Source organism: Saccoglossus kowalevskii, chromosome 2, assembly GCF_978046115.1.
Source record: "Saccoglossus kowalevskii chromosome 2, keSacKowa6.1, whole genome shotgun sequence".
Classification (NCBI taxonomy): domain Eukaryota; kingdom Metazoa; phylum Hemichordata; class Enteropneusta; family Harrimaniidae; genus Saccoglossus; species Saccoglossus kowalevskii.
Genome location: NC_140642.1, coordinates 44397084 through 44421799, shown reverse-complemented (window position 1 = coordinate 44421799; position 24716 = coordinate 44397084).

Below are 24716 nucleotides of genomic sequence, written 5' to 3'. Positions count from 1 at the left end.
ACATGCCTTGCTTCTTTATAGTGTGTACATGCCTTGCTTGTTTATGGTGTGTACATGCCTTGCTTGTTTATGGTGTGTACATGCCTTGCTTGTTCATGGTGTGGACATGCCTTGCTTGTTTATGGTGTGTACATGCCTTGCTTGTTTATGGTGTGTACATGCCTTTCTTGATTATAGTGTGTACATGCCTTGCTTGTTTATAGTGTGTACATGCCTTGCTTGTTTATAGTGTGTACATGCCTTGCTTGTTTATAGTGTGTACATGCCTTGCTTGTTTATGGTGTGTACATGCCTTTCTTGTTTATAATGTGTACATGCCTTGCTTGTTTATAGTGAGTACATGCCTTGCTTGTTTATGGTGTGTACATGCCTTGCTTGTTTATAGTGTGTACATGCCTTGCTTGTTTATAGTGTGTACATGCCTTGCTTGTTTATAGTGTGTACATGCCTTGCTTGTTTATAGTGTGTACATGCCTTGCTTGTTTATAGTGTGTACATGCCTTGCTTGTTTATAGTGAGTACATGCCTTGCTTGTTTATGGTGTGTACATGCCTTGCTTGTTTATAGTGTGTACATGCCTTGCTTGTTTATAGTGTGTACATGCTTTGCTTGTTGATAGTGTGTACATGCCTTGCTTGTTTATAGTGTGTACATGCCTTTCTTGTTTATAGTGTGTACATGCCTTGCTTGTTTATAGTGTGTACATGCCTTGCTTGTTTATAGTGTGTACATGCCTTGCTTGTTTATAGTGTGTACATGCCTTGCTTGTTTATGGTGTGTACATGCCTTGCTTGTTTATAGTGTGTACATGCCTTGCTTGTTTATAGTGTGTACATGCCTTGCTTGTTTATAGTGTGTACATGCCTTGCTTGTTTATAGTGTGTACATGCCTTGCTTGTTTATAGTGTGTACATGCCTTTCTTGTTTATAGTGTGTACATGCCTTGCTTGTTTATAGTGTGTACATGCCTTGCTTGTTTATAGTGTGTACATGCCTTGCTTGTTTATAGTGTGTACATGCCTTGCTTGTTTATGGTGTGTACATGCCTTGCTTGTTTATGGTGTGTACATGCCTTGCTTGTTTATAGTGTGTACATGCCTTGCTTGTTTATAGTGTGTTCATGCCTTGCTTGTTTATAGTGTGTAAATGCCTTGCTTGTTATGGTGTGTACATGCCTTGCTTGTTTATGGTGTGTACATGCCTTGCTTGTTTATAGTGTGTACATGCCTCGCTTGTTTATAGTGTGTACATGCCTTTCTTGATTATAGTGTGTACATGCCTTGCTTGTTTATAGTGTGTACATGCCTTTCTTGTTTATAGTGTGTACATGCCTTGCTTGTTTATAGTGTGTACATGCCTTGCTTTTTTATAGTGTGTACATGCCTTGCTTGTTTATAGTGTGTACATGCCTTGCTTGTTTATGGTGTGTACATGCCTTGCTTGTTTATAGTGTGTACATGCCTTGCTTGTTTATGGTGTGTACATGCCTTGCTTGTTTATGGTGTGTACATGCCTTGCTTGTTAATGGTGTGTACATGCCTTGCTTGTTTATGGTGTGTACATGCCTTGCTTGTTTATAGTGTGTGCATGCCTTGCTTGTTTATAGTGTGTACATGCCTTGCTTGTTTATAGTGTGTACATGCCTTGCTTGTTTATGGTGTGTACATGCCTTGCTTGTTTATAGTGTGTACATGCCTTGCTTGTTTATGGTGTGTACATGCCTTGCTTGTTTATAGTGTGTACATGCCTTGCTTGTTTATGGTGTGTACATGCCTTGCTTGTTTATGGTGTGTACATGCCTTGCTTGTTAATGGTGTGTACATGCCTTGCTTGTTTATGGTGTGTACATGCCTTGCTTGTTTATAGTGTGTACATGCCTTTCTTGATTATAGTGTGTACATGCCTTGCTTGTTTATGGTGTGTACATGCCTTGCTTGTTGATGGTGTGTACATGCCTTGCTTGTTTATGGTGTGTACATGCCTTGCTTGTTTATAGTGTGTACATGCCTTGCTTGTTTATAGTGTGTACATGCCTTGCTTGTTTATAGTGTGTACATGCCTTGCTTGTTTATGGTGTGTACATGCCTTGCTTGTTGATAGTGTGTACATGCCTTTCTTGTTTATAGTGTGTACATGCCTTGCTTGTTTATAGTGTGTACATGCCTTGCTTGTTTATAGTGTGTACATGCCTTGCTTATTTATAGTGAGTACATGCCTTGCTTGTTTATGGTGTGTACATGCCTTGCTTGTTTATAGTGTGTACATGCCTTGCTTGTTTATAGTGTGTACATGCCTTGCTTGTTTATAGTGTGTACATGCCTTGCTTGTTTATAGTGTGTACATGCCTTGCTTGTTTATAGTGTGTACATGCCTTGCTTGTTGATAGTGAGTACATGCCTTGCTTGTTTATGGTGTGTACATGCCTTGCTTGTTTATAGTGTGTACATGCCTTGCTTGTTTATAGTGTGTACATGCCTTGCTTGTTTATGGTGTGTACATGCCTTGCTTGTTTATAGTGTGTACATGCCTTGCTTGTTTATAGTGTGTACATGCCTTGCTTGTTTATAGTGTGTACATGCCTTGCTTGTTTATAGTGTGTACATGCCTTGCTTGTTTATAGTGTGTACATGCCTTGCTTGTTTATAGTGTGTACATGCCTTTCTTGTTAATAGTGTGTACATGCCTTTCTTGTTTATAGTGTGTACATGCCTTGCTTGTTTATAGTGTGTACATGCCTTGCTTGTTTATAGTGTGTACATGCCTTGCTTGTTTATGGTGTGTACATGCCTTGCTTGTTTATAGTGTGTACATGCCTTGCTTGTTTATAGTGTGTTCATGCCTTGCTTGTTTATAGTGTGTACATGCCTTGCTTGTTATGGTGTGTACATGCCTTGCTTGTTTATGGTGTGTACATGCCTTGCTTGTTTATAGTGTGTACATGCCTTGCTTGTTTATAGTGTGTACATGCCTTTCTTGTTTATAGTGTGTACATGCCTTTCTTGTTTATAGTGTGTACATGCCTTGCTTGTTTATAGTGTGTACATGCCTTGCTTGTTTATAGTGAGTACATGCCTTGCTTGTTTATAGTGTGTACATGCCTTTCTTGTTTATAGTGTGTACATGCCTTGCTTGTTTATGGTGTGTACATGCCTTGCTTGTTTTTGGTGTGTACATGCCTTGCTTGTTTATGGTGTGTACATGCCTTGCTTGTTTATAGTGTGTACATGCCTTGCTTGTTTATAGTGTGTACATGCCTTGCTTGTTTATAGTGTGTACATGCCTTGCTTGTTTATAGTGTGTACATGCCTTGCTTGTTTATAGTGTGTACATGCCTTGCTTGTTTATAGTGTGTACATGCCTTGCTTGTTTATAGTGTGTACATGCCTTGCTTGTTTATAGTGTGTACATGCCTTGCTTGTTTATGGTGTGTACATGCCTTTCTTGTTTATGGTGTGTACATGCCTTGCTTGTTTATAGTGTATACATGTCTTGCTTGTTTATAGTGTGTACATGCCTTGCTTGTTTATAGTGAGTACATGCCTTGCTTGTTTATGGTGTGTACATGCCTTGCTTGTTTATGGTGTGTACATGCCTTGCTTGTTTATAGTGTGTACATGCCTTGCTTGTTTATAGTGTGTACATGCCTTGCTTGTTTATAGTGTGTACATGCCTTGCTTGTTTATAGTGTGAACATGCCTTGCTTGTTTATAGTATGTACATTCCTTTCTTGTTTATAGTATGTACATGCCTTGCTTGTTTATAGTATGTACATGCCTTTCTTGTTTATAGTGTGTACATGCCTTTCTTGTTTATAGTGTGTACATGCCTTGCTTGTTTATAGTGTGTACATGCCTTGCTTGTTGATAGTGTGTACATGCCTTGCTTGTTTATAGTGTGTACATGCCTTTCTTGTTGATAGTGTGTACATGCCTTGCTTGTTGATAGTGTGTGCATGCCTTGCTTGTTTAAAGTGTGTACATGCCTTGCTTGTTTATAGTGAGTACATGCCTTGCTTGTTTATAGTGTGTACATGCCTTGCTTGTTTATAGTGTGTACATGCCTTGCTTGTTTATAGTGTGTACATGCCTTGCTTGTTTATGGTGTGTACATGCCTTGCTTTTTTATGGTGTGTACATGCCTTGCTTGTTTATGGTGTGTACATTCCTTGCTTGTTTATGGTGTGTACATGCCTTGCTTGTTTATGGTGTGTACATGCCTTGCTTGTTTATGGTGTGTACATGCCTTGCTTGTTTATAGTGTGTACATGCCTTGCTTGTTTATAGTGTGTACATGCCTTGCTTGTTTATAGTGTGTACATGCCTTGCTTGTTTATGGTGTGTACATGCCTTGCTTGTTTATGGTGTGTACATGCCTTGCTTGTTTATGGTGTGTACATGCCTTGCTTGTTTATGGTGTGTACATGCCTTGCTTGTTTATGGTGTGTACATGCCTTGCTTGTTTATGGTGTGTACATGCCTTGCTTGTTTATGGTGTGTACATGCCTTGCTTGTTTATAGTGTGTACATGCCTTGCTTGTTTATAGTGTGTACATGCCTTGCTTGTTTATAGTGTGTACATGCCTTGCTTGTTTATGGTGTGTACATGCCTTGCTTGTTTATGGTGTGTACATGCCTTGCTTGTTTATGGTGTGTACATGCCTTGCTTGTTTATAGTGTGTACATACCTTGCTTGTTTATGGTGTGTACATGTCCTGCTTGTTATGGTGTGTACATGCCTTTCTTGTTTATAGTGTGTACATGCCTTGCTTGTTTATAGTGTGTACATGCCTTGCTTGTTTATAGTGTGTACATGCCTTTCTTGTTTATAGTGTGTACATGCCTTGCTTGTTTATAGTGTGTACATGCCTTGCTTGTTTATAGTGTGTACATGCCTTGCTTGTTTATAGTGTTTACATGCCTTGCTTGTTTATAGTGTGTATATGCCTTGCTTGTTTATGGTGTGTACATGCCGTTCTTGTTTATAGTGTGTACATGCCTTGCTTGTTTATAGTGTGTGCATGCCTTTCTTGTTTATAGTGTGTGCATGCCTTGCTTGTTTATAGTGTGTACATGCCTTTCTTGTTTATAGTATGTACATGCCTTGCTTGTTTATAGTATGTACATGCCTTTCTTGTTTATAATGTGTACATGCCTTTCTTGTTTATATTGTGTACATGCCTTTCTTGTTTATAGTGTGTACATGCCTTGCTTGTTTATAGTGTGTACATGCCTTGCTTGTTTATAGTGTGTACATGCCTTTCTTGTTGATAGTGTGTACATGCCTTGCTTGTTTATAGTGTGTACATGCCTTGCTTGTTTAAAGTGTGTACATGCCTTGCTTGTTTATAGTGAGTACATGCCTTGCTTGTTTATAGTGTGTACATGCCTTGCTTGTTTATAGTGTGTACATGCCTTGCTTGTTTATGGTGTGTACATGCCTTGCTTGTTTATGGTGTGTACATGTGTTGCTTGTTTATGGTGTGTACATGCCTTGCTAGTTAATGGTGTGTACATGCCTTGCTTGTTTATAGTGTGTACATGCCTTGCTTGTTTATAGTGTGTACATGCCTTGCTTGTTTATAGTGTGTACATGCCTTGCTTGTTTATAGTGTGTACATGCCTTGCTTGTTTATGGTGTGTACATGCCTTGCTTGTTTATAGTGTGTACATGCCTTGCTTGTTTATGGTGTGTACATGCCTTGCTTGTTTATAGTGTGTACATGCCTTGCTTGTTTATGGTGTGTACATGCCTTGCTTGTTTATGGTGTGTACATGCCTTGCTTGTTTATAGTGTGTACATGCCTTGCTTGTTTATAGTGTGTACATGCCTTTCTTGATTATAGTGTGTACATGCCTTTCTTGTTTATAGTGTGTACATGCCTTGCTTGTTTATAGTGTGTACATGCCTTGCTTGTTTATAGTGTGTACATGCATTGCTTGTTTATAGTGTGTATATGCCTTGCTTGTTTATAGTGTGTACATGCCTTGCTTGTTTATGGTGTGTACATGCCTTTCTTGTTTATAGTGTGTACATGCCTTGCTTGTTTATAGTGTGTACATGCCTTGCTTGTTTATGGTGTGTACATGCCTTGCTTGTTTATAGTGTGTACATGCCTTGCTTGTTTATAGTGTGTACATGCCTTGCTTGTTTATAGTGTGTACATGCCTTTCTTGTTTATAGTGTGTACATGCCTTTCTTGTTTATAGTGTGTACATGCCTTGCTTGTTTATAGTGTGTACATGCCTTGCTTGTTTATAGTGTGTACATGCCTTGCTTGTTTATAGTGTGTACATGCCTTTCTTGTTTATAGTGTGTACATGCCTTTCTTGTTTATAGTGTGTACATGCCTTGCTTGTTTATAGTGTGTACATGCCTTGCTTGTTTATAGTGAGTACATGCCTTGCTTGTTTATAGTGTGTACATGCCTTTCTTGTTTATAGTGTGTACATGCCTTGCTTGTTTATGGTGTGTACATGCCTTGCTTGTTTTTGGTGTGTACATGCCTTGCTTGTTTATGGTGTGTACATGCCTTGCTTGTTTATAGTGTGTACATGCCTTGCTTGTTTATAGTGTGTACATGCCTTGCTTGTTTATAGTGTGTACATGCCTTGCTTGTTTATAGTGTGTACATGCCTTGCTTGTTTATAGTGTGTACATGCCTTGCTTGTTTATAGTGTGTACATGCCTTGCTTGTTTATAGTGTGTACATGCCTTGCTTGTTTATAGTGTGTACATGCCTTGCTTGTTTATGGTGTGTACATGCCTTTCTTGTTTATGGTGTGTACATGCCTTGCTTGTTTATAGTGTATACATGCCTTGCTTGTTTATAGTGTGTACATGCCTTGCTTGTTTATAGTGAGTACATGCCTTGCTTGTTTATGGTGTGTACATGCCTTGCTTGTTTATGGTGTGTACATGCCTTGCTTGTTTATAGTGTGTACATGCCTTGCTTGTTTATAGTGTGTACATGCCTTGCTTGTTTATAGTGTGTACATGCCTTGCTTGTTTATAGTGTGAACATGCCTTGCTTGTTTATAGTATGTACATTCCTTTCTTGTTTATAGTATGTACATGCCTTGCTTGTTTATAGAATATACATGCCTTTCTTGTTTATAGTGTGTACATGCCTTTCTTGTTTATAGTGTGTACATGCCTTGCTTGTTTATAGTGTGTACATGCCTTGCTTGTTGATAGTGTGTACATGCCTTGCTTGTTTATAGTGTGTACATGCCTTTCTTGTTGATAGTGTGTACATGCCTTGCTTGTTGATAGTGTGTGCATGCCTTGCTTGTTTAAAGTGTGTACATGCCTTGCTTGTTTATAGTGAGTACATGCCTTGCTTGTTTATAGTGTGTACATGCCTTGCTTGTTTATAGTGTGTACATGCCTTGCTTGTTTATAGTGTGTACATGCCTTGCTTGTTTATGGTGTGTACATGCCTTGCTTGTTTATGGTGTGTACATGCCTTGCTTGTTTATGGTGTGTACATTCCTTGCTTGTTATGGTGTGTACATGCCTTGCTTGTTTATGGTGTGTACATGCCTTGCTTGTTTATGGTGTGTACATGCCTTGCTTGTTTATGGTGTGTACATGCCTTGCTTGTTTATAGTGTGTACATGCCTTGCTTGTTTATAGTGTGTACATGCCTTGCTTGTTTATAGTGTGTACATGCCTTGCTTGTTTATGGTGTGTACATGCCTTGCTTGTTTATGGTGTGTACATGTCTTGCTTGTTTATGGTGTGTACATGCCTTGCTTGTTTATGGTGTGTACATGCCTTGCTTGTTTATGGTGTGTACATGCCTTGCTTGTTTATGGTGTGTACATGCCTTGCTTGTTTATAGTGTGTACATGCCTTGCTTGTTTATAGTGTGTACATGCCTTGCTTGTTTATAGTGTGTACATGCCTTGCTTGTTTATGGTGTGTACATGCCTTGCTTGTTTATGGTGTGTACATGCCTTGCTTGTTTATGGTGTGTACATGCCTTGCTTGTTTATAGTGTGTACATACCTTGCTTGTTTATGGTGTGTACATGTCCTGCTTGTTTATGGTGTGTACATGCCTTGCTTGTTTATAGTGTGTACATGCCTTGCTTGTTTATAGTGTGTACATGCCTTGCTTGTTTATAGTGTGTACATGCCTTTCTTGTTTATAGTGTGTACATGCCTTGCTTGTTTATAGTGTGTACATGCCTTGCTTGTTTATAGTGTGTACATGCCTTGCTTGTTTATAGTGTGTACATGCCTTGCTTGTTTATAGTGTGTATATGCCTTGCTTGTTTATGGTGTGTACATGCCGTTCATGTTTATAGTGTGTACATGCCTTGCTTGTTTATAGTGTGTACATGCCTTTCTTGTTTATAGTGTGTGCATGCCTTTCTTGTTTATAGTGTGTACATGCCTTGCTTGTTTATAGTGTGAACATGCCTTGCTTGTTTATAGTATGTACATTCCTTTCTTGTTTATAGTATGTACATGCCTTGCTTGTTTATAGAATATACATGCCTTTCTTGTTTATAGTGTGTACATGCCTTTCTTGTTTATAGTGTGTACATGCCTTGCTTGTTTATAGTGTGTACATGCCTTGCTTGTTGATAGTGTGTACATGCCTTGCTTGTTTATAGTGTGTACATGCCTTTCTTGTTGATAGTGTGTACATGCCTTGCTTGTTGATAGTGTGTGCATGCCTTGCTTGTTTAAAGTGTGTACATGCCTTGCTTGTTTATAGTGAGTACATGCCTTGCTTGTTTATAGTGTGTACATGCCTTGCTTGTTTATAGTGTGTACATGCCTTGCTTGTTTATAGTGTGTACATGCCTTGCTTGTTTATAGTGTGTACATGCCTTGCTTGTTTATAGTGTGTACATGCCTTGCTTGTTTATGGTGTGTACATGCCTTGCTTGTTTATAGTGTGTACATGCCTTGCTTGTTTATGGTGTGTACATGCCTTGCTTGTTTATAGTGTGTACATGCCTTGCTTGTTTATGGTGTGTACATGCCTTGCTTGTTTATGGTGTGTACATGCCTTGCTTGTTTATAGTGTGTACATGCCTTGCTTGTTTATAGTGTGTACATGCCTTTCTTGATTATAGTGTGTACATGCCTTTCTTGTTTATAGTGTGTACATGCCTTGCTTGTTTATAGTGTGTACATGCCTTGCTTGTTTATAGTGTGTACATGCATTGCTTGTTTATAGTGTGTATATGCCTTGCTTGTTTATAGTGTGTACATGCCTTGCTTGTTTATGGTGTGTACATGCCTTTCTTGTTTATAGTGTGTACATGCCTTGCTTGTTTATAGTGTGTACATGCCTTGCTTGTTTATAGTGTGTACATGCCTTGCTTGTTTATAGTGAGTACATGCCTTGCTTGTTTATGGTGTGTACATGCCTTGCTTGTTTATAGTGTGTACATGCCTTGCTTGTTTATAGTGTGTACATGCCTTGCTTGTTTATAGTGTGTACATGCCTTGCTTGTTTATAGTGTGTACATGCCTTGCTTGTTTATAGTGTGTACATGCCTTGCTTGTTTATAGTGAGTACATGCCTTGCTTGTTTATGGTGTGTACATGCCTTGCTTGTTTATGGTGTGTACATGCCTTGCTTGTTTATAGTGTGTACATGCCTTGCTTGTTGATAGTGTATACATGCCTTGCTTGTTTATAGTGTGTACATGCCTTTCTTGTTTATAGTGTGTACATGCCTTGCATGTTTATAGTGTGTACATGCCTTGCTTGTTATGGTGTATACATGCCTTGCTTGTTTATGGTGTGTACATGCCTTGCTTGTTTATAGTGTGTACATGCCTTGCTTGTTTATAGTGTGTACATGCCTTTCTTGTTTATAGTGTGTACATGCCTTTCTTGTTTATAGTGTGTACATGCCTTGCTTGTTTATAGTGTGTACATGCCTTGCTTGTTTATAGTGAGTACATGCCTTGCTTGTTTATAGTGTGTACATGCCTTTCTTGTTTATAGTGTGTACATGCCTTGCTTGTTTATGGTGTGTACATGCCTTGCTTGTTTTTGGTGTGTACATGCCTTGCTTGTTTATGGTGTGTACATGCCTTGCTTGTTTATAGTGTGTACATGCCTTGCTTGTTTATAGTGTGTACATGCCTTGCTTGTTTATAGTGTGTACATGCCTTGCTTGTTTATAGTGTGTACATGCCTTGCTTGTTTATAGTGTGTACATGCCTTGCTTGTTTATAGTGTGTACATGCCTTGCTTGTTTATAGTGTGTACATGCCTTGCTTGTTTATAGTGTGTACATGCCTTGCTTGTTTATGGTGTGTACATGCCTTTCTTGTTTATGGTGTGTACATGCCTTGCTTGTTTATAGTGTATACATGCCTTGCTTGTTTATAGTGTGTACATGCCTTGCTTGTTTATAGTGAGTACATGCATTGCTTGTTTATGATGTGTACATGCCTTGCTTGTTTATGGTGTGTACATGCCTTGCTTGTTTATAGTGTGTACATGCCTTGCTTGTTTATAGTGTGTACATGCCTTGCTTGTTTATAGTGTGTACATGCCTTGCTTGTTTATAGTGTGAACATGCCTTGCTTGTTTATAGTATGTACATTCCTTTCTTGTTTATAGTATGTACATGCCTTGCTTGTTTATAGAATATACATGCCTTTCTTGTTTATAGTGTGTACATGCCTTTCTTGTTTATAGTGTGTACATGCCTTGCTTGTTTATAGTGTGTACATGCCTTGCTTGTTGATAGTGTGTACATGCCTTGCTTGTTTATAGTGTGTACATGCCTTTCTTGTTGATAGTGTGTACATGCCTTGCTTGTTGATAGTGTGTGCATGCCTTGCTTGTTTAAAGTGTGTACATGCCTTGCTTGTTTATAGTGAGTACATGCCTTGCTTGTTTATAGTGTGTACATGCCTTGCTTGTTTATAGTGTGTACATGCCTTGCTTGTTTATAGTGTGTACATGCCTTGCTTGTTTATGGTGTGTACATGCCTTGCTTGTTTATGGTGTGTACATGCCTTGCTTGTTTATGGTGTGTACATTCCTTGCTTGTTATGGTGTGTACATGCCTTGCTTGTTTATGGTGTGTACATGCCTTGCTTGTTTATGGTGTGTACATGCCTTGCTTGTTTATGGTGTGTACATGCCTTGCTTGTTTATAGTGTGTACATGCCTTGCTTGTTTATAGTGTGTACATGCCTTGCTTGTTTATAGTGTGTACATGCCTTGCTTGTTTATGGTGTGTACATGCCTTGCTTGTTTATGGTGTGTACATGTCTTGCTTGTTTATGGTGTGTACATGCCTTGCTTGTTTATGGTGTGTACATGCCTTGCTTGTTTATGGTGTGTACATGCCTTGCTTGTTTATGGTGTGTACATGCCTTGCTTGTTTATAGTGTGTACATGCCTTGCTTGTTTATAGTGTGTACATGCCTTGCTTGTTTATAGTGTGTACATGCCTTGCTTGTTTATGGTGTGTACATGCCTTGCTTGTTTATGGTGTGTACATGCCTTGCTTGTTTATGGTGTGTACATGCCTTGCTTGTTTATAGTGTGTACATACCTTGCTTGTTTATGGTGTGTACATGTCCTGCTTGTTTATGGTGTGTACATGCCTTGCTTGTTTATAGTGTGTACATGCCTTGCTTGTTTATAGTGTGTACATGCCTTGCTTGTTTATAGTGTGTACATGCCTTTCTTGTTTATAGTGTGTACATGCCTTGCTTGTTTATAGTGTGTACATGCCTTGCTTGTTTATAGTGTGTACATGCCTTGCTTGTTTATAGTGTGTACATGCCTTGCTTGTTTATAGTGTGTACATGCCTTGCTTGTTTATAGTGTGTATATGCCTTGCTTGTTTATGGTGTGTACATGCCGTTCTTGTTTATAGTGTGTACATGCCTTGCTTGTTTATAGTGTGTACATGCCTTTCTTGTTTATAGTGTGTGCATGCCTTTCTTGTTTATAGTGTGTACATGCCTTGCTTGTTTATAGTGTGAACATGCCTTGCTTGTTTATAGTATGTACATTCCTTTCTTGTTTATAGTATGTACATGCCTTGCTTGTTTATAGAATATACATGCCTTTCTTGTTTATAGTGTGTACATGCCTTTCTTGTTTATAGTGTGTACATGCCTTGCTTGTTTATAGTGTGTACATGCCTTGCTTGTTGATAGTGTGTACATGCCTTGCTTGTTTATAGTGTGTACATGCCTTTCTTGTTGATAGTGTGTACATGCCTTGCTTGTTGATAGTGTGTGCATGCCTTGCTTGTTTAAAGTGTGTACATGCCTTGCTTGTTTATAGTGAGTACATGCCTTGCTTGTTTATAGTGTGTACATGCCTTGCTTGTTTATAGTGTGTACATGCCTTGCTTGTTTATAGTGTGTACATGCCTTGCTTGTTTATGGTGTGTACATGCCTTGCTTGTTGATGGTGTGTACATGCCTTGCTTGTTTATGGTGTGTACATTCCTTGCTTGTTTATGGTGTGTACATGCCTTGCTTGTTTATGGTGTGTACATGCCTTGCTTGTTTATGGTGTGTACATGCCTTGCTTGTTTATGGTGTGTACATGCCTTGCTTGTTTATAGTGTGTACATGCCTTGCTTGTTTATAGTGTGTACATGCCTTGCTTGTTTATAGTGTGTACATGCCTTGCTTGTTTATGGTGTGTACATGCCTTGCTTGTTTATGGTGTGTACATTCCTTGCTTGTTATGGTGTGTACATGCCTTGCTTGTTTATGGTGTGTACATGCCTTGCTTGTTTATGGTGTGTACATGCCTTGCTTGTTTATGGTGTGTACATGCCTTGCTTGTTTATAGTGTGTACATGCCTTGCTTGTTTATAGTGTGTACATGCCTTGCTTGTTTATAGTGTGTACATGCCTTGCTTGTTTATGGTGTGTACATGCCTTGCTTGTTTATGGTGTGTACATGTCTTGCTTGTTTATGGTGTGTACATGCCTTGCTTGTTTATGGTGTGTACATGCCTTGCTTGTTTATGGTGTGTACATGCCTTGCTTGTTTATGGTGTGTACATGCCTTGCTTGTTTATAGTGTGTACATGCCTTGCTTGTTTATAGTGTGTACATGCCTTGCTTGTTTATAGTGTGTACATGCCTTGCTTGTTTATGGTGTGTACATGCCTTGCTTGTTTATGGTGTGTACATGCCTTGCTTGTTTATGGTGTGTACATGCCTTGCTTGTTTATAGTGTGTACATACCTTGCTTGTTTATGGTGTGTACATGTCCTGCTTGTTTATGGTGTGTACATGCCTTGCTTGTTTATAGTGTGTACATGCCTTGCTTGTTTATAGTGTGTACATGCCTTGCTTGTTTATAGTGTGTACATGCCTTTCTTGTTTATAGTGTGTACATGCCTTGCTTGTTTATAGTGTGTACATGCCTTGCTTGTTTATAGTGTGTACATGCCTTGCTTGTTTATAGTGTGTACATGCCTTGCTTGTTTATAGTGTGTACATGCCTTGCTTGTTTATAGTGTGTATATGCCTTGCTTGTTTATGGTGTGTACATGCCGTTCTTGTTTATAGTGTGTACATGCCTTGCTTGTTTATAGTGTGTACATGCCTTTCTTGTTTATAGTGTGTGCATGCCTTTCTTGTTTATAGTGTGTACATGCCTTGCTTGTTTATAGTGTGAACATGCCTTGCTTGTTTATAGTATGTACATTCCTTTCTTGTTTATAGTATGTACATGCCTTGCTTGTTTATAGAATATACATGCCTTTCTTGTTTATAGTGTGTACATGCCTTTCTTGTTTATAGTGTGTACATGCCTTGCTTGTTTATAGTGTGTACATGCCTTGCTTGTTGATAGTGTGTACATGCCTTGCTTGTTTATAGTGTGTACATGCCTTTCTTGTTGATAGTGTGTACATGCCTTGCTTGTTGATAGTGTGTGCATGCCTTGCTTGTTTAAAGTGTGTACATGCCTTGCTTGTTTATAGTGAGTACATGCCTTGCTTGTTTATAGTGTGTACATGCCTTGCTTGTTTATAGTGTGTACATGCCTTGCTTGTTTATAGTGTGTACATGCCTTGCTTGTTTATGGTGTGTACATGCCTTGCTTGTTGATGGTGTGTACATGCCTTGCTTGTTTATGGTGTGTACATTCCTTGCTTGTTTATGGTGTGTACATGCCTTGCTTGTTTATGGTGTGTACATGCCTTGCTTGTTTATGGTGTGTACATGCCTTGCTTGTTTATGGTGTGTACATGCCTTGCTTGTTTATAGTGTGTACATGCCTTGCTTGTTTATAGTGTGTACATGCCTTGCTTGTTTATAGTGTGTACATGCCTTGCTTGTTTATGGTGTGTACATGCCTTGCTTGTTTATGGTGTGTACATGTCTTGCTTGTTTATGGTGTGTACATGCCTTGCTTGTTTATGGTGTGTACATGCCTTGCTTGTTTATGGTGTGTACATGCCTTGCTTGTTTATGGTGTGTACATGCCTTGCTTGTTTATAGTGTGTACATGCCTTGCTTGTTTATAGTGTGTACATGCCTTGCTTGTTTATAGTGTGTACATGCCTTGCTTGTTTATGGTGTGTACATGCCTTGCTTGTTTATGGTGTGTACATGCCTTGCTTGTTTATAGTGTGTACATGCCTTGCTTGTTTATAGTGTGTACATGCCTTGCTTGTTTATGGTGTGTACATGTCCTGCTTGTTTATGGTGTGTACATGCCTTGCTTGTTTATAGTGTGTACATGCCTTGCTTGTTTATAGTGTGTACATGCCTTGCTTGTTTATAGTGTGTACATGCCTTTCTTGTTTATAGTGTGTACATGCCTTGCTTGTTTATAGTGTGTACATGCCTTGCTTGTTTATAGTGTGTACATGCCTTGCTTGTTTATAGTGTGTACATGCCTTGCTTGTTTATAGTGTGTATATGCCTTGCTTGTTTATAGTGTGTACATGCCTTGCTTGTTTATGGTGTGTACATGCCTTTCTTGTTTATAGTGTGTACATGCCTTGCTTGTTTATAGTGTGTACATGCCTTGCTTGTTTATAGTGTGTACATGCCTTGCTTGTTTATAGTGAGTACATACCTTGCTTGTTTATGGTGTGTACATGCCTTGCTTGTTTATAGTGTGTACATGCCTTGCTTGTTTATAGTGTGTACATGCCTTGCTTGTTTATAGTGTGTACATGCCTTGCTTGTTTATAGTGTGTACATGCCTTGCTTGTTTATAGTGTGTACATGCCTTGCTTGTTTATAGTGAGTACATGCCTTGCTTGTTTATGGTGTGTACATGCCTTGCTTGTTTATAGTGTGTACATGCCTTGCTTGTTTATAGTGTGTACATGCCTTGCTTGTTGATAGTGTATACATGCCTTGCTTGTTTATAGTGTGTACATGCCTTTCTTGTTTATAGTGTGTACATGCCTTGCTTGTTTATAGTGTGTACATGCCTTGCTTGTTTATGGTGTGTACATGCCTTGCTTGTTTATGGTGTGTACATGCCTTGCTTGTTTATAGTGTGTACATGCCTTGCTTGTTTATAGTGTGTACATGCCTTGCTTATTTATAGTGTGTACATGCCTTGCTTGTTTATAGTGTGTACATGCCTTGCTTGTTTATAGTGTGTACATGCCTTGCTTGTTTATAGTGTGTACATGCCTTGCTTGTTTATAGTGTGTACATGCCTTGCTTGTTTATAGTGTGTACATGCCTTGCTTGTTTATAGTGTGTACATGCCTTGCTTGTTGATAGTGTGTACATGCCTTGCTTGTTTATAGTGTGTACATGCCTTGCTTGTTTATGGTGTGTACATGCCTTGCTTGTTTATGGTGTGTACATGCCTTGCTTGTTTATAGTGTGTTCATGCCTTGCTTGTTGATAGTGTGTACATGCCTTGCTTGTTGATAGTGTGTACATGCCTTGCTTGTTATGGTGTGTACATGCCTTGCTTGTTTATGGTGTGTACATGCCTTGCTTGTTTATAGTGTGTACATGCCTTGCTTGTTTATAGTGTGTACATGCCTTTCTTGTTTATAGTGTGCACATGCCTTTCTTGTTTATAGTGTGTACATGCCTTGCTTGTTTATAGTGTATACATGCCTTGCTTGTTTATAGTGTGTACATGCCTTTCTTGTTTATGGAGTGTACATGCCTGTCTTGTTTATAGTGTGTACACGCCTTGCTTGTTTATGGTGTGTACATGCCTTGCTTGTTCATGGTGTGTACATGCCTTGCTTGTTTATAGTGTGTACATGCCTTGCTTGTTTATAGTGTGTACATGCCTTGCTTGTTTATAGTGTGTACATGCCTTGCTTGTTTATAATGTGTACATGCCTTGCTTGTTTATAGTGTGTACATGCCTTGCTTGTTTATAGTGTGTACATGCCTTGCTTGTTTATAGTGTGTACATGCCTTGCTTGTTTATAGTGTGTACATGCCTTGCTTGTTTATAGTGTGTACATGCCTTGCTTGTTTATGGTGTGTACATGCCTTTCTTGTTTATAGTGTGTACATGCCTTGCTTGTTTATAGTGTGTACATGCCTTGCTTGTTTATAGTGTGTGCATGCCTTGCTTGTTTATAGTGTGTACATGCCTTGCTTGTTTATAGTGTGTACATGCCTTGCTTGTTTATGGTGTGTACATGCCTTTCTTGTTTATAGTGTGTACATGCCTTGCTTGTTTATAGTGTGTACATGCCTTGCTTGTTTATAGTGAGTACATGCCTTGCTTGTTTATGGTGTGTACATGCCTTGCTTGTTTATAGTGTGTACATGCCTTGCTTGTTTATAGTGTGTACATGCCTTGCTTGTTTATAGTGTATACATGCCTTGCTTGTTTATAGTGTGTACATGCCTTGCTTGTTTATAGTGTGTACATGCCTTGCTTGTTTATAGTGAGTACATGCCTTGCTTGTTTATGGTGTGTACATTCCTTGCTTGTTTATAGTGTGTACATGCCTTGCTTGTTTATAGTGTGTACATGCCTTGCTTGTTTATAGTGTGTACATGCCTTGCTTGTTTATGGTGTGTACATGCCTTGCTTGTTTATAGTGTGTACATGCCTTGCTTGTTTATGGTGTGTACATGCCTTGCTTGTTTATAGTGTGTACATGCCTTGCTTGTTTATGGTGTGTACATGCCTTGCTTGTTTATAGTGTGTACATGCCTTGCTTGTTTATAGTGTGTACATGCCTTGCTTGTTTATAGTGTGTACATGCCTTGCTTGTTTATGGTGTGTACATGCCTTGCTTGTTTATAGTGTGTACATGCCTTGCTTGTTTATAGTGTGTACATGCCTTGCTTGTTTATGGTGTGTACATGCCTTGCTTGTTTATAGTGTGTACATGCCTTGCTTGTTTATGGTGTGTACATGCCTTGCTTGTTTATGGTGTGTACATGCGTTGCTTGTTGATGGTGTGTACATGCCTTGCTAGTTAATGGTGTGTACATGCCTTGCTTGTTTATAGTGTGTACATGCCTTGCTTGTTTATAGTGTGTACATGCCTTGCTTGTTTATAGTGTGTACATGCCTTGCTTGTTTATAGTGTGTACATGCCTTGCTTGTTTATGGTGTGTACATGCCTTGCTTGTTTATAGTGTGTACATGCCTTGCTTGTTTATGGTGTGTACATGCCTTGCTTGTTGATAGTGTGTACATGCCTTGCTTGTTTATGGTGTGTACATGCCTTGCTTGTTTATGGTGTGTACATGCCTTGCTTGTTTATAGTGTGTACATGCCTTGCTTGTTTATAGTGTGTACATGCCTTTCTTGATTATAGTGTGTACATGCCTTTCTTGTTTATAGTGTGTACATGCCTTGCTTGTTTATAGTGTGTACATGCCTTGCTTGTTTATAGTGTGTACATGCCTTGCTTGTTTATAGTGTGTATATGCCTTGCTTGTTTATAGTGTGTACATGCCTTGCTTGTTTATGGTGTGTACATGCCTTTCTTGTTTATAGTGTGTACATGCCTTGCTTGTTTATAGTGTGTACATGCCTTGCTTGTTTATAGTGTGTACATGCCTTGCTTGTTTATAGTGAGTACATGCCTTGCTTGTTTATGGTGTGTACATGCCTTGCTTGTTTATAGTGTGTACATGCCTTGCTTGTTTATAGTGTGTACATGCCTTGCTTGTTTATAGTGTGTACATGCCTTGCTTGTTTATAGTGTGTACATGCCTTGCTTGTTTATAGTGTGTACATGCCTTGCTTGTTTATAGTGAGTACATGCCTTGCTTGTTTATGGTGTGTACATGCCTTGCTTGTTTATGGTGTGTACATGCCTTGCTTGTTTATAGTGTGTACATGCCTTGCTTGTTGATAGTGTATACATGCCTTGCTTGTTTATAGTGTGTACATGCCTTTCTTGTTTATAGTGTGTACATGCCTTGCTTGTTTATAGTGTGTACATGCCTTGCTTGTTTATGGTGTGTACATGCCTTGCTTGTTTATGGTGTGTACATGCCTTGCTTGTTTATAGTGTGTACATGCCTTGCTTGTTTATAGTGTGTACATGCCTTGCTTATTTATAGTGTGTACATGCCTTGCTTGTTTATAGTGTGTACATGCCTTGCTTGTTTATAGTGTGTACATGCCTTGCTTGTTTATAGTGTGTACATGCCTTGCTTGTTTATAGTGTGTACATGCCTTGCTTGTTTATAGTGTGTACATGCCTTGCTTGTTTATAGTGTGTACATGCCTTGCTTGTTTATAGTGTGTACATGCCTTGCTTGTTTATAGTGTGTACATGCCTTGCTTGTTTATGGTGTGTACATGCCTTGCTTGTTTATGGTGTGTACATGCCTTGCTTGTTTATAGTGTGTTCATGCCTTGCTTGTTGATAGTGTTACATGCCTTGCTTGTTGATAGTGTGTACATGCCTTGCTTGTTATGGTGTGTACATGCCTTGCTTGTTTATGGTGTGTACATGCCTTGCTTGTTTATAGTGTGTACATGCCTTGCTTGTTTATAGTGTGTACATGCCTTTCTTGTTTATAGTGTGTACATGCCTTTCTTGTTTATAGTGTGTACATGCCTTGCTTGTTTATAGTGTATACATGCCTTGCTTGTTTATAGTGTGTACATGCCTTTCTTGTTTATGGAGTGTACATGCCTGTCTTGTTTATAGTGTGTACACGCCTTGCTTGTTTATGGTGTGTACATGCCTTGCTTGTTCATGGTGTGTACATGCCTTGCTTGTTTATGGTGTGTACATGCCTTGCTTGTTTATAGTGTGTACATGCCTTGCTTGTTTATAGTGTGTACATGCCTTGCTTGTTTATAATGTGTACATGCCTTGCTTGTTTATAGTGTGTACATGCCTTGCTTGTTTATAGTGTGTACATGCCTTGCTTGTTTATAGTGTGTACATGCCTTGCTTGTTTATAGTGTGTACATGCCTTGCTTGTTTATGGTGTGTACATGCCTTGCTTGTTTATGGTGTGTACATGCCTTTCTTGTTTATAGTGTGTACATGCCTTGCTTGTTTATAGTGTGTACATGCCTTGCTTGTTTATAGTGTGTACATGCCTTGCTTGTTTATAGTGTGTACATGCCTTGCTTGTTTATGGTGTGTACATGCCTTGCTTGTTTATGGTGTGTACATGCCTTTCTTGTTTATAGTGTGTACATGCCTTGCTTGTTTATAGTGTGTACATGCCTTGCTTGTTTATAGTGAGTACATGCCTTGCTTGTTTATGGTGTGTACATGCCTTGCTTGTTTATAGTGTGTACATGCCTTGCTTGTTTATAGTGTGTACATGCCTTGCTTGTTTATAGTGTGTACATGCCTTGCTTGTTTATAGTGTGTACATGCCTTGCTTGTTTATAGTGTGTACATGCCTTGCTTGTTTATAGTGAGTACATGCCTTGCTTGTTTATGGTGTGTACATTCCTTGCTTGTTTATAGTGTGTACATGCCTTGCTTGTTTATAGTGTGTACATGCCTTGCTTGTTTATAGTGTGTACATGCCTTGCTTGTTTATGGTGTGTACATGCCTTGCTTGTTTATAGTGTGTACATGCCTTGCTTGTTTATGGTGTGTACATGCCTTGCTTGTTTATAGTGTGTACATGCCTTGCTTGTTTATGGTGTGTACATGCCTTGCTTGTTTATGGTGTGTACATGCCTTGCTTGTTTATAGTGTGTACATGCCTTGCTTGTTTATAGTGTGTACATGCCTTTCTTGATTATAGTGTGTACATGCCTTTCTTGTTTATAGTGTGTACATGCCTTGCTTGTTTATAGTGTGTACATGCCTTGCTTGTTTATAGTGTGTACATGCCTTGCTTGTTTATAGTGTGTATATGCCTTGCTTGTTTATAGTGTGTACATGCCTTGCTTGTTTATGGTGTGTACATGCCTTTCTTGTTTATAGTGTGTACATGCCTTGCTTGTTTATAGTGTGTACATGCCTTGCTTGTTTATAGTGTGTACATGCCTTGCTTGTTTATAGTGAGTACATGCCTTGCTTGTTTATGGTGTGTACATGCCTTGCTTGTTTATAGTGTGTACATGCCTTGCTTGTTTATAGTGTGTACATGCCTTGCTTGTTTATAGTGTGTACATGCCTTGCTTGTTTATAGTGTGTACATGCCTTGCTTGTTTATAGTGAGTACATGCCTTGCTTGTTTATGGTGTGTACATGCCTTGCTTGTTTATGGTGTGTACATGCCTTGCTTGTTTATAGTGTGTACATGCCTTGCTTGTTGATAGTGTATACATGCCTTGCTTGTTTATAGTGTGTACATGCCTTTCTTGTTTATAGTGTGTACATGCCTTGCTTGTTTATAGTGTGTACATGCCTTGCTTGTTTATGGTGTGTACATGCCTTGCTTGTTTATGGTGTGTACATGCCTTGCTTGTTTATAGTGTGTACATGCCTTGCTTGTTTATAGTGTGTACATGCCTTGCTTATTTATAGTGTGTACATGCCTTGCTTGTTTATAGTGTGTACATGCCTTGCTTGTTTATAGTGTGTACATGCCTTGCTTGTTTATAGTGTGTACATGCCTTGCTTGTTTATAGTGTGTACATGCCTTGCTTGTTTATAGTGTGTACATGCCTTGCTTGTTTATAGTGTGTACATGCCTTGCTTGTTTATAGTGTGTACATGCCTTGCTTGTTTATAGTGTGTACATGCCTTGCTTGTTTATGGTGTGTACATGCCTTGCTTGTTTATGGTGTGTACATGCCTTGCTTGTTTATAGTGTGTTCATGCCTTGCTTGTTGATAGTGTGTACATGCCTTGCTTGTTGATAGTGTGTACATGCCTTGCTTGTTATGGTGTGTACATGCCTTGCTTGTTTATGGTGTGTACATGCCTTGCTTGTTTATAGTGTGTACATGCCTTGCTTGTTTTTAGTGTGTACATGCCTTTCTTGTTTATAGTGTGTACATGCCTTTCTTGTTTATAGTGTGTACATGCCTTGCTTGTTTATAGTGTATACATGCCTTGCTTGTTTATAGTGTGTACATGCCTTTCTTGTTTATGGAGTGTACATGCCTGTCTTGTTTATAGTGTGTACACGCCTTGCTTGTTTATGGTGTGTACATGCCTTGCTTGTTCATGGTGTGTACATGCCTTGCTTGTTTATGGTGTGTACATGCCTTGCTTGTTTATAGTGTGTACATGCCTTGCTTGTTTATAGTGTGTACATGCCTTGCTTGTTTATAATGTGTACATGCCTTGCTTGTTTATAGTGTGTACATGCCTTGCTTGTTTATAGTGTGTACATGCCTTGCTTGTTTATAGTGTGTACATGCCTTGCTTGTTTATAGTGTGTACATGCCTTGCTTGTTTATAGTGTGTACATGCCTTGCTTGTTTATGGTGTGTACATGCCTTTCTTGTTTATAGTGTGTACATGCCTTGCTTGTTTATAGTGTGTACATGCCTTGCTTGTTTATAGTGTGTACATGCCTTGCTTGTTTATAGTGTGTACATGCCTTGCTTGTTTATAGTGTGTACATGCCTTGCTTGTTTATGGTGTGTACATGCCTTTCTTGTTTATAGTGTGTACATGCCTTGCTTGTTTATAGTGTGTACATGCCTTGCTTGTTTATAGTGAGTACATGCCTTGCTTGTTTATGGTGTGTACATGCCTTGCTTGTTTATTGTGTGTACATGCCTTGCTTGTTTATAGTGTGTACATGCCTTGCTTGTTTATAGTGTTTACATGCCTTGCTTGTTTATAGTGTGTACATGCCTTGCTTGTTTATAGTGTGTACATGCCTTGCTTGTTTATAGTGAGTACATGCCTTGCTTGTTTATGGTGTGTACATTCCTTGCTTGTTTATAGTGTGTACATGCCTTGCTTGTTTATAGTGTGTATATGCCTTGCTTGTTTATGGTGTGTACATGCCTTTCTTGTTTATAGTGTGTACATGCCTTGCTTGTTTATAGTGTGTACATGCCTTTCTTGTTTATAGTGTGTACATGCCTTTCTTGTTTATAGTGTGTACATGCCTTGCTTGTTTATAGTATGTACATGCCTTTCTTGTTTATAGTATGTACATGCCTTGCTTGTTTATAGTATGTACATGCCTTTCTTGTTTATAGTGTGTACATGCCTTGCTTGTTTATAGTGTGTACATGCCTTGCTTGTTTATAGTGTGTACATGCCTTGCTTGTTTATAGTGTGTACATGCCTTTCTTCTTGATAGTGTGTACATGCCTTGCTTGTTTATAGTGTGTACATGCCTTGCTTGTTTAAAGTGTGTGCATGCCTTGCTTGTTTATAGTGAGTACATGCCTTGCTTGTTTATAGTGTGTACATGCCTTGCTTGTTTATAGTGTGTACATGCCTTGCTTGTTTATAGTGTGTACATGCCTTGCTTGTTTATAGTGTGTACATGCCTTGCTTGTTTATGGTGTGTACATGCCTTGCTTGTTTATGGTGTGTACATACCTTGCTTGTTTATGGTGTGTACATGTCTTGCTTGTTTATGGTGTGTACATGCCTTGCTTGTTTATGGTGTGTACATGCCTTGCTAGTTTATGGTGTGTACATGCCTTGCTTGTTTATAGTGTGTACATGCCTTGCTTGTTTATAGTGTGTACATGCCTTGCTTGTTTATAGTGTGTACATGCCTTGCTTGTTTATGGTGTGTGCATGCCTTGCTTGTTTATGGTGTGTACATGCCTTGCTTGTTTATAGTGTGTACATGCCTTGCTTGTTTATGGTGTGTACATGCCTTGCTTGTTTATGGTGTGTACATGCCTTGCTTGTTTATGGTGTGTACATGCCTTTCTTGTTTATAGTGTGTACATGCCTTGCTTGTTTATAGTGTGTACATGCCTTTCTTGATTATAGTGTGTACATGCCTTGCTTGTTTATAGTGTGTACATGCCTTTCTTGTTTATAGTGTGTACATGCCTTGCTTGTTTATAGTGTGTACATGCCTTGCTTGTTTATAGTGTGTACATGCCTTGCTTGTTTATAGTGCGTATATGCCTTGCTTGTTTATAGTGTGTACATGCCTTGCTTGTTTATGGTGTGTACATGCCTTTCTTGTTTATGGTGTGTACATGCCTTGCTTGTTTATAGTGTGTACATGCCTTGCTTGTTTATAGTGTGTACATGCCTTGCTTGTTTATAGTGTGTACATGCCTTGCTTGTTTATAGTGTGTACATGCCTTGCTTGTTTATAGTGTGTACATGCCTTGCTTGTTTATAGTGAGTACATGCCTTGATTGTTTATAGTGTGTACATGCCTTGCTTGTTTATAGTGAGTACATGCCTTGCTTGTTTATGGTGTGTACATGCCTTGCTTGTTTATAGTGAGTACATGCCTTGCTTGTTTATAGTGTGTACATGCCTTGCTTGTTTATAGTGAGTACATGCCTTGCTTGTTTATGGTGTGTACATGCCTTGCTTGTTTATGGTGTGTACATGCCTTGCTTGTTGATAGTGTGTACATGCCTTGCTTGTTGATAGTGTGTACATGCCTTGCTTGTTTATAGTGTGTACATGCCTTGCTTGTTTATGGTGTGTACATGCCTTGCTTGTTTATGGTGTGTACATGCCTTGCTTGTTTATGGTGTGTACATGCCTTGCTTGTTTATGGTGTGTACATGCCTTGCTTGTTTATAGTGTGTACATGCCTTGCTTGTTTATAGTGTGTACATGCCTTGCTTGTTTATGGTGTGTACATGCCTTGCTTGTTTATGGTGTGTACATGCCTTGCTTGTTTATGGTGTGTACATGCCTTGCTTGTTTATGGTGTGTACATGCCTTGCTTGTTTATGGTGTGTACATGCCTTGCTTGTTTATGGTGTGTACATGCCTTGCTTGTTTATGGTGTGTACATGCCTTTCTTGTTTATAGTGTGTACATGCCTTGCTTGTTTATAGTGTGTACATGCCTTTCTTGATTATAGTGTGTACATGCCTTGCTTGTTTATAGTGTGTACATGCCTTTCTTGTTTATAGTGTGTACATGCCTTGCTTGTTTATAGTGTGTACATGCCTTGCTTGTTTATAGTGTGTACATGCCTTGCTTGTTTATAGTGCGTATATGCCTTGCTTGTTTATAGTGTGTACATGCCTTGCTAGTTTATGGTGTGTACATGCCTTGCTTGTTTATAGTGTGTACATGCCTTGCTTGTTTATAGTGTGTACATGCCTTGCTTGTTTATAGTGTGTACATGCCTTGCTTGTTTATGGTGTGTGCATGCCTTGCTTGTTTATGGTGTGTACATGCCTTGCTTGTTTATAGTGTGTACATGCCTTGCTTGTTTATGGTGTGTA